Below are 10,829 nucleotides of genomic sequence, written 5' to 3'. Positions count from 1 at the left end.
TGGAATGCAGTGGCATGATCTTGGCTCACTGCAAACTCCGCCTCCCAGGTTCAAGTGATTCTCCTGCCTCAGCCTCCCAAGTAGCTGGGATTACAGGCACCTGCCAACACGCCTGGCTAATTTTTGTATTTTTAGTAGAGATGGGGTTTCACCATGTTGACCAGGCTGGTCTTGAACTCCTGACCTCAGATGATCTGCCTGCCTCAGCCTCCCAAAGTGCTGGGATTATAGGCGTGAGCCACTGCACTTGACCCTGCTTTCTCTTTTTTTCGAGCTATTGCCAGCAGCAGTTCCTCCTGTACCAGCAGCACCAGACCATGGCAGGCATGTGAATACCTTAGGGATTGCTCTTCTCAGGGTCCTTCCTGCCTCTGGGTTTTGGTTACAGTGGCATTTTTTTTGCATGTTATCAGATGGCACCTCTAAGGAGGGGACTGATGATATCTCTTTATAAAAACCTCAAGATAATAACTCTAACGAAGTTGAGCACAGTGTCCTCTTGCTTAAACAGCCGGGTGACAGGAGATGTGTACACTTTCCTATTTTGTGAAATTTATAACAGTCTTTATTCTCTTACTTCAAAAGAAATTAAGGACAAAAGACCAAGTGGGGAGAACAGGGTTGTTTAGGGGAGGTCATGTATCTCTGATGTGGATTTTGTGAATTTTTCATTCAGTTATACCCGGAAGTGTGCATCTTGGCATATGTGGTCATATATTTCCATGACATAATTCATAATTCCCTTCCCGTCAGTGGCAGTCAGGAGCTCACGTCAGGCTTGTGATAGTAAAATTATATGGTGTGGGCCAGGCGCCATGGCTCACGCCTGTAATCCCAGCAGTTAGGGAGGCCGAGGCGCGCGGATCACGAGGTCAGGAGATCGAGACCATCCTGGCTAACACGGTGAAACCCCGTCTCTACTAAAAATACAAAAAATTGGCCAGGCGTGGTGGTGGGAGCCTGTAGTCCCAGCTACTCAGGAGGCTGAGGCAGGAGAATGGTGTGAACCCGGTAGGCAGAGCTTGCAGTGAGCCAAGATCGCACCACTGCACTCCAGCCTGGGCGACACGGCGAGACTCCATCTTAAAAAAAAAAAAATTATATGGTGTGTGCTTTCACTACAATACAGGTTTCTCTGAGGTCTGGAGAGAAAATAGTCCAGAAGGGCTGGACACTTTACTTGGTGTCCTGCGTCTCTCTCTCTCTTTTTTCTTTTTTTTTTTTTTTGAGACAGGGTCTTTCTCTGTCACCCAGGCTGGAGCACAGTGGCGCAGTCTTGGCTCACTGCAGCCTCAACCTCCTGGGTTTGAGTGATCCTCCCACCCCAGCCTCCCAAGTAACTGGGACTACAGCCATGTACTACCATGCTTGGCCAATTTTTTTTTTTTTTTTTGTAAAGATGGGGTTTCACCATGTTGCCCAGGCTGGTCTTGAACGTCTGAGCTCAAGTTATTTGCCTGCCTTGACCTCCCAAAGTGCTGGGATTACAGGCATGAGCCACCGCACCTGGCCCTGCCTTCTCTTTTTATTGGGTAGCAGTCTACTCACCCATCATTTTCTCAGTTAGGAGATTTTTTTGCCTTCCCATTTCCCTATCATGGGTCCATGCCAAATATTGTGTCTGGAACTGGATGTTAGGTCCAAGGAATGGCTTCCTAGCTGATTTCCAGGATTCTAATCTTCATGGTGTAAGCTGTAGATGCTGGTTAGAGTCACCTATATGGCATTTAAAACTTACCAGGGCCTGTGTCTTCCCCTAAGAGAGTCTGAGCTGATTGGTTCATCATGTGGCCCAAGTATTGGTCACTTACAAATGCTTCCAAAGAAAATAGCCGTTTTACAGTGGAGGAACTTTTAGCCCAGTGCTCAAAGTTAACGTCTCCAGTAATCAGAGATATCGACATCTTAGGGCATCCTAATATGATGGATGGAGAAGGTGCAGCATCACTTCTGTGGTGTTCTTGTCTAACGTGTACAACCTAAGTTTAATCATGAGTAAAAAATAGAAGCCCAAACTGAGGGTCATTCTACAAAATAACTCCAATACTCTTCAAAAACGTTAAGGTCATGAAGGCAAAAGAAATTCTGAGGAACTGTACCAGTTTAAAGGAGACTGAGAGGACAAAAAATGAGATGCAATGTGTGATCTTGGATTGGATTCTGGTCTAGAAAGAGGACATTAGTGGGGAGATAGAGGAGATTTCAATAAGGTCTGCAGATTCATTCATTGTACAATGTCAGTGATTAATGTATTTATTTCATTTTTTAAATTTAAATTTAATTTATTTTTTGAGACAAGAGTTTTGCTCTTGTTGCCCAGGCTGGAGTGTAATGGCATGATCTCGGCTCATCGCCACCTCTGCCCTCTGGGTTCAAGTGATTCTCCTGCCTCAACCTCCCAAGTAGCTGGGATTACAGGCATGCGCCACCACACCCGGCTAATTTTGAATTTTTAGTAAACATGTGGTTTCTCCATGTTGGTCAGGCTGGTCTTGAACTCCCGACCTCAGGTGATCTTCCCACTTCGGCCTCCCAAAGTGCCGGGATTACAGACGTGAGCCACTGCGCCCGGCCCATGTATTGATTTTAATGATTGCACTGTGGTTATCTAAAACAATATTTGGGAAAATTGAGTGAAAAGTATATGGGGACTCTATTTTTGGAACATTTTTGAAAGTGTGAAATTGTTTCAAAATGAAAAGTTTAGAAAAAGAAAAAAGCTTCTAGGTAATTCTATTAAGTTGTCAGACTTCACAACCACATCTCTAAGTTATCTTGCCTAACACTATTGTAACCAAGTACCCCTATTTTTCTAGAGGTAGCTTAATTTTTTAAATTGTTTTAACAGAAATAATTATTTCATTTCTCCTAACCCCACATTGTTGCTGACCAATGGTTAGCATCCTGATTTGGGTCAGAACCATCCTAGGAGCAAAAGCTGCTTATAACATTGGCCCTGCTTGCAGGGATAGGCATATCCCTCTGGTGTGGAGCTTCCTGATATTGCAACCTGTTTATAAAAATACAAGGCACGCTTTCCCAGAGACCTTCTAGACCTCAGACCACAATGTTCCAACCAATATAATCTATAAGTCCGGGTACTCATAAATATTTCCAACTCCAGGTAGATCAGTTTCATTCTAATGCTCACTGACTATGCCCCCTTTCAGCAAAAAGTACTCAGAACAAATATGGCACCCAGATCCCGTAAAGATAAAAATAAAGCTTGGCAGTGGAAAATGGTAACTGAGTACCCCCATTTTTCTAGAGGTGGTTTAATTATTTTTTTCCTCCCTCTGTCTCCTGTCTCATTTCCCTGGCTACCCGTTTCCTACCCTTAGCCCTTCAGAAATGCATATATAACCTTCCACCTCCCCCATCACCAGACATTCCCTACAGGGCAAGTTCCTCTAGCTGTGTGCTCTGTGATGAATCTCTCAAGAGTTGACAGTTCATTAGCAGACCAAAGAATACCTGCCATGGAACTTTCACCTCCAGAGGGTTGCCTCAGAGCTTCCATCCTGGGTCACCTCAGAACTTACACCCACTAGGGGAACATGTCAGAAGCATGCCCACGTGGCCATTTTTACAACTTACTTCTGTCCAGGAAGGCACCATCTCAACTGCCTGGTAGACAATTGCCCAGTAGCAGGGGGACGCTTGTTCTTGCTCATTTCCTCCTTTACCTTCTAAAAAAATGCCTGCTTTCTGCTCCAAAGGTGGAGCAGCACATTTAAAGGCAGAATGCTTTGTGCCTCTTCCTCCAAGCTAGCTTTAGAATAAATTCACTTTTTTTTTTTGTATCGGACCTCACTCATGTTGATGGGACTCTACATGCAACATGCGACTAACCTGGTTTTTGTTACACTGGTTTTTGGTTACACTGTCAGAGTAATCTTCCTGGAAATGCTGTTTGTCATGTTACTGAGCTTCTCAAAGCTTTCCAGTGACTCCTATCATCCATGGAATGAAGTTTCAATTCCTTAGGCTGCCATTCAAAGGCCCCATAACACAGCCCCAGTCTACTCCCTTGGTTTGTGTAGAAAGACTTGATCCCCATTTTATGTTTTCATGTCTGAACTTATTCTAATTCTTTCACTCCTTTCCACAATACCTTTGACTGTCTTCTCAGCCTCCTGAGCTGTTCTTTGTCCTAAGGCTCATTTCAGACCCTGACTCTTCATTGAAGACTGTATGGTTATTTCTGTTAGAATCAGTCATCCTGTCTTTCTTTCAATTCATATAGGCTCAATCGCTCTGCAGTGAAACATGACATTTAGATTCAGAAATATGTGAGTCGGAATCCTGGTTCCACCTTTGACCAATTCTGAGATAAAGGACAAGTTAATTGATGTCTTGGGATAGGGGGATAATAGTGCCTACTTAAAGCGTCATTTGGGGCATTAGATAAGGTGGAAATATAAACGTCCCAGCAAGTAGCAGGTTCCTTCCCCATCACTTTTGTAGCTCAGTGCTCTCCAAAGCTACTGTGGATTGTGCAGAGGCTCTTATCAAAATTTTCTGGAGAGCCTTTAAAAAATATTTGTGCCTGGTCATCATTAAAATGAGAGACACTCTTGAACTGAATTGAATGCTTGGGGCTTTAAGGAGTTCAACTGAGATTTTTTTTTCCCCTGGAAAACAACTCAGTAAATATGTGATCTATGGACAGAGGAATGTAACCCAATAGGGGGAGAAGGAAGGGTCAATGGGTTTCTAAATAGGAAAAAGCTGTGATGCCTTCCACACCCATCCCTTTGACCTCAGTGGAACAGCATCGAGGAAGTATGGCTCTTTGTTTTTTTTTTTTTTTGAGATGGAGTCTTGCTTTGTCGCCCAGACTGGAGTGCAGTGGCGTGATCTCGGCTCATGCTAGCTCCGCCTCCGGGGTTCACGCCATTCTCCTGCCTTAGCCTGTCGAGTAGCTGGGACTACAGGCGCCCGCCACCACGCCTGGCTAATTTTTCGTATTTTTAGTAGAGACGGGGTTTCATCGTGTTAGCCAGGATGGTCTCGATCTCCTGACCTCGTGATCCACCCGCCTTGGCCTCTCAAAGTGCCTGGATTACAGACATGAGCCACCGCACCCAGCCCCTTGACTCTTAAAATTATGTAAAGGAAAGTAAAAATCTCAGGACTGTCAAACTCATTACACCAAAGTGATAGTTCAGTCTGGAGGCTGAGTCATGTGACTCCGCCATCTTTTCCCCAGATGAACAACTGTTATTACACAACCTGTGTCAAAGCATTGTACATTAGCTAGACCCCCACAGGAAGGCAAAAAGACCTCGGACATCTCTGGGTGACTGTCCTCATAAATTGTTCTTTACTGGCCTTGGAACTTTTCAAGATGTATATCCTCCCATAAAACAAGGACAAAGCGGCCGGGCGTGGTGGCTCACGCCTGTAATCCTAGCACTTTGGGAGGCCGAGACGGGCAGATCACGAGGTCAGAAGATCGAGACCATCCTGGCTAACATGGTGAAATCCCGTCTCTACTAAAAAAATTAGCCGGGTGTAGTCGCGGGCGCCTGTAGTCCCAGCTACTCAGGAGGCTGAGGCAGGAGAATGGCGTGAACCTGGGAGACGGAGCTTGCAGTGAGCCGAGATGCATTTCAGCCTGGGCGACTGAGAGAGACTCTGTCTCAAAAAAAACCAAAAAAACAAAACAACAACAACAACAACAACAACAACAACAAAACAAGGACAAAGCAATTGTAACAATAGGTGTATAAGCTAAATCTAGCTTCTAAAACTAAAGCCTGTTAGATTTCACAATGATAATGCTTATATTTCCAAGTACAGAAGAAAGACTAGATGAGACCAATTATTCTTCCCTCTACTTGTCTCTTCCTATCTCCCTTCTCCACTTTAAGCAGATGTATAAGTATCAGGCCTCCTGAAAACCTCTTCAAAGATGAGACACGCTATGGAGCATTTCTATGACTTATGTTTTTCCAGGGCGTGCCCTCAAGCTTTGGTTTAATAAACCTCAATGGACTCAGACACTTGCCCCAGTCACTCATTTTGGTTAACATTTTGGTGACCATGAAGGAACCCTCTGAGTGGAGCTTAGCTCTTTAGGCCTGCAGCGATTCTTCTGTTTACGCTTGGTACCAACTATCAAGCTTTAGCTTTGACTGATTTTGTGACTTTCTGAGGATCAGATGCTACTCCTTCTTGAGGTCACTGCTCTCCCCAGTTGATTGTTTGAGATCTGAGTTTTGTTTTGCCATGAAACTCCTTTACTCTTGGAGTTTTGCTCGCTTCCTATAAGGAAGGTGAGTTTTCTTCTCCTGTGCCAATGGAGAGCAGCCTTCAGCTTGGTCCCCTCCCAGGTAAGGAGCTGGGTTGGGATTTTGTTTTAGAATTTGATAGCTGCAGATTAAGGTTTATTGCTAGTTGGCTCTAACCTCTGTATTTTTTTTTTTTTTTTGAGACGGAGTCTCACTCTGTGGCCCAGGTTGGAGTGCAGTGGCACGATCTCGGCTCACGCAACCTCTGCCTCCCGGGCTCACGCCATTCTCCTGCCTCAGCCTCCCGGGTAGCTGGGACTACAGGCTCCCACCAGCATGCCTGGCTAATTTTTTGTGTTTTTAGTAGAGGCGGAGTTTCACCGTGTTAGCCAGGATGCTCTCGATCTCCTGACCTCGTGATCCGCCAGCCTCGGCCTCCCAAAGTGCTGGGATTACAGGTGTGAGCCACTGCGCCCGGCTGGCTCTAACCTCTCTTTATGCTTAGAGTGTTCAACAGTACGTAATTTGTGCAATCACTTGTGTTTTTGATTTTTGTCATTCTTCCTTTGGATTTGACCAACTCCTGACCCTGCGTAGTGTCCAAAACACCTTCCAACTTGGTCAAATCCAGCAGGAGCTCTACATTATGGTGAACCGTCCTCAAAATTGGCGAAAACACCCGCAACTGCAGGACACCAAGTTAAACCTCTACAAACATGTGTCAGTTGAAGGAAATAAGATGTTTAACCCAAAATGTATTTTTTGACCTATTTTGAGATGTCTGTTGGAGGGCCAGCAAGCAGAAGTGGCCCTGCAAAGCTGTCTTTCATGAGAAAATTGGCATCTGTAGAGAATCCCTATTAATACAGGCAGACTTTCTCTTGTCTGGATCCAGGAAAAATGAACTGAGCCTGATACCTTAAAGATCTGAAATAAATATTTACCATCTACTCTCTCTGGGACCTGCTACCTGTGAAGTTTCATCTACAACAAGACCATCTTTGTTAGCCGAGCCTCCTCCTTTCTCCCTCCCATAACCTGTCTTGCTACTAAAACCTGATGTACAACCATAACCTGTTTTTGGCCATGACGGAATCCAGGAAGATGATCAGCTAGCAAAAGGGTAAGAATTTATTTCCAGTGAGGCTCCTGGCTTCTCTTTCTCTGTGCAATCTGGTCAAGCAGACAATAAAAATCACCACTTCCTCTGGAAAGTTTTGATTAATGAGAGAAGATTTGTGTAGGACTAGTCTTGATGTAGTGACTCTGCTGTACTTTTTGGTACATTTTTGTGTATCAAAGCTAACATTTTCAAATTTTTCTTCCATTTTTCTGACTTGGAATCATTAGAAATTAAAACAGTGCTTTTTCCTAAAGCCCTGCAACCTGAAGCTAGACGATTTAAGTAAACTTCAGGAGAAAAACACGGCATTATAGATCAACAGCCTTCATGCCTGCTGATGTATGGACTACTGAAAAGGCTCAGTTGTACACCTGATTCAGACTACAATCCAGAGGAATCTGCCACTGGAATTTGAAGATGCTTCAGAGACTCTAAAAAAAAAAAAAACAAACAAAAACTAGCCTATAGTCTGCTCCACATATTACCACATATTACAAGTGAGCCAACATATAACTGAAAGGGTTAGAGTGATGATTGCCTAAAGAATTGCTTTAGTTGAAGAGGCAGCTGTGTAGCTTGAATAGGGTTCCAGGATTACTTTCCCTTTGTTCCTGTAACTTGACTTTGGTCTTTTTCTAATGAACTTCATGCCCTTCTCCATGGAACACAATGTCCTAAGAATGAACCTTCCTAGTGATGTAGGATCAGACGAAACATACAGCCAAAAACTCATGTTTTCTGCAATGCTTTCTGTGAAAGATTTTGAAGAATAGGTGCTGGTCAGGTGCAGTGGCTCATGCCTGTAATCCTCGAACTTTGGGATTCCAAGGCGGGTTGACTACTTGAGCTCAGGAGTTCAAGACCAGCTTGGGCAACAGGGTGAAACCTTGTCTCCACAAAAAATACAAAAAAAAAAAAAAATGTAGCCAGGCGTGGTGGCATGTGCCTGTAGTCCCAGCTACTTGGGAGGCTGAGGTGGGAGGATTGCTTGAGCCTTGGAAGTGGAGTTTGCAGTGAGCTGAGATTGTGCCACTGCACTCCAGCTCAGCTGCCTGGGTGACAGAGCAAGACTGTCTCAAAAAAAAAAAAAAAAAAAAAAAAAAAAAAAAGGGGGTAAATGTAAAGGGAAAAAAAAATCTCAGAACTCCCAAACTCTTTATGCCAAAGGGAAGTTCAACCTGGAGACTGAGTCATGTAACACCATGATCATTTCCTAAAATGAATAGCTATTACTACACGACCTTGTGTCAAGGCATTGTACATTAGTCAGACCTCCATGGGAAGGTGAAAAGGCCTCAGGCATCTCTGGATAACTGCCCTCACAAATTGTTCTTTGCTGATCTCAAACCCTTTTTATTTTTTATACACCTTTTAAGATGTATATTCTCCCATAAAACAAGAACATGTCGATTGTAACTTTAGGTCTGCAATCTAAGTCTAGTTCCTAAGAATAAAGCCTGTTATATTTCAGACTGATAATGCTTATCTTTCCAGGTACAGAACAAAGGCAAGATTAATCATTCTTCTGCCTACCCCACCTCTTCCTATCTGCCTTCCCCGCTTTAAGGAAACGTATAAACACCTGGCCTCGGCTGGGTGCAGTGGCTCATGCTTGTAATCCCAGCACTTTGGGAGGCCAAGGTGGGTGGATCACTTGAGGTGAGGAGTTCGAGACCAGCCCGAGCAACATGGTGAAACCCTGTCTCTACTAAAAATACAAAAATTAGCCAGGTGTTGTGGCACATGCCTGTAATCCCAGCTACTTGGGAGGCTGAGGCAGGAGAATTGCTTGAACCTGGCAGTTGGAGCTTGCAGTGAGCCGAGATCATGCCACTGCACTCCAGCCTAAGAGACAGAGTGAGACTCCATCTCAAAAAAAAAAAAAAAAAAAAAAAAAAAGAAAACCTGGTCTCTTGAAAACCACTTCAGAGAGAATGCAAGCCACAGAGGTTTTCTAGGACTCATGTTTTCCCAGGGCGTGCCCTCAAGCTCTGGCTTAATAAATCTCGATTGATTCAGACCCTTGCCTCAGTCACTCATTTTGATGAATTACCATAAGTCTCGCACAGGTCATCATGAATCCACTTTCTGCCCAGGTGATGTGTACCTAGGTGAGTCAGACGCCCATAAGTTAAACACTCTTCTCTCTTTTCAGCTCCTCCACCCTGACGACTCAGTGCTATGTGCTCTGGTCTGGCCCCAGCTCCCAGGTGGTTAGTATTGATCTAAGAAAGCAAGGGCAGGAAGGGCAGGCTGAGAAGGAAGATAGAGGCCACCAGGCATGGAAAGAGACAGGTGGGGCTGTCATTATTCAAAGGCCATACTCCGAGTGTGTTTTATGACTGCTTCTGGATTTGAAATCTTCTCCTCTTTGGGACCATTCCAGGAAGTCACCCTCCTCCTACTTCCTTCTTATTACACTTTCTGTCCCTAGCATACCTCATTTGTGGCCAGGGAATGGCTGTGCAAGTAGTTGACAATTGAGTAAAAGTGACTTTTTATATGACTGGGAACCTGGCCCTGTTTTTTTTCCAAAGAGACTGAGGTCCATAAAAGCCAGCTTTTATGCAGGGCTGTGAAGTTGTGAGTGTGGCGTTAGGGAACAGGTACATAAGTGAAGGGTGAGACAGAAAACAAAATGCTGGCTGTTTGTCAAATCCTGAGAGTAGAGGGGGCAAAAATCATTCTGGAAGGTGGATGTCATTCAGGAGACCTTGGAAATCTTAGGGTGTCCTCTGCCCAGATGGGGAGGGGAATGAGGTTAAATTATGGGTTGGGTGACAATGGGTACACTACTTCACTTCTCTGCCTCAGTTTTAAAAATCTGTAAAAATGGGGATGGTGGCACTCAGGATGTTTTGTGAGGACTGTAGCTAGCTGGAAAGCTCTTAGGATAGTGCCTGGTGCATAGTGAGTGCTGCATCAGTGTGAGCTATTACAACTATGGGAATAGGCAAAGGTGCCACCCTGGCCATCCAGTGTGGGCGGTATTTTCCAGCCAGAGTCCTGGCAGTCCACCTGGAGATGAAGATGGTTAAGGAGGAAGTTTAACTTCCAGGAGTGGAAGGACTGGGGAGGAGTAACTCATGCTCAACATTCTGTGAAAATACATTTATCCAACAGCAGGAATACGTGGAGTGAATGTGGCTTCTGTGGTAATTATTGTCTCCTGTTTGGGGAGCGTCTAAGAATGTGTTGTAGGCTCAAATGGTTTTTCCAAAAGCCAAGTCTAAAAACAGGCTTCAGGGGAGCCTTGCAAATTAGCATTCCTTTTGCCAAAAAAAAAAGCATTGATTTTTTTTAATGGAAAGCATTCATCTTGCTAAAAATAAATCCCCTCTTGTGGCCTGGGTCATTAGTTTTGTCTCTGTGCTATCCTAGATTATAAGGTATAAAGAGAAAGACTAAAGAAGAATGAATAAGGAAGTGCACATATAAATTAACAGGGCAGAATTGGGACGGGTATGTGT

The sequence above is a fragment of the Gorilla gorilla genome, chromosome 20 (assembly GCF_029281585.2).
Source record: "Gorilla gorilla gorilla isolate KB3781 chromosome 20, NHGRI_mGorGor1-v2.1_pri, whole genome shotgun sequence".
In the NCBI taxonomy this organism is placed as follows: domain Eukaryota; kingdom Metazoa; phylum Chordata; class Mammalia; order Primates; family Hominidae; genus Gorilla; species Gorilla gorilla.
This window is presented reverse-complemented; position numbering follows the sequence as displayed.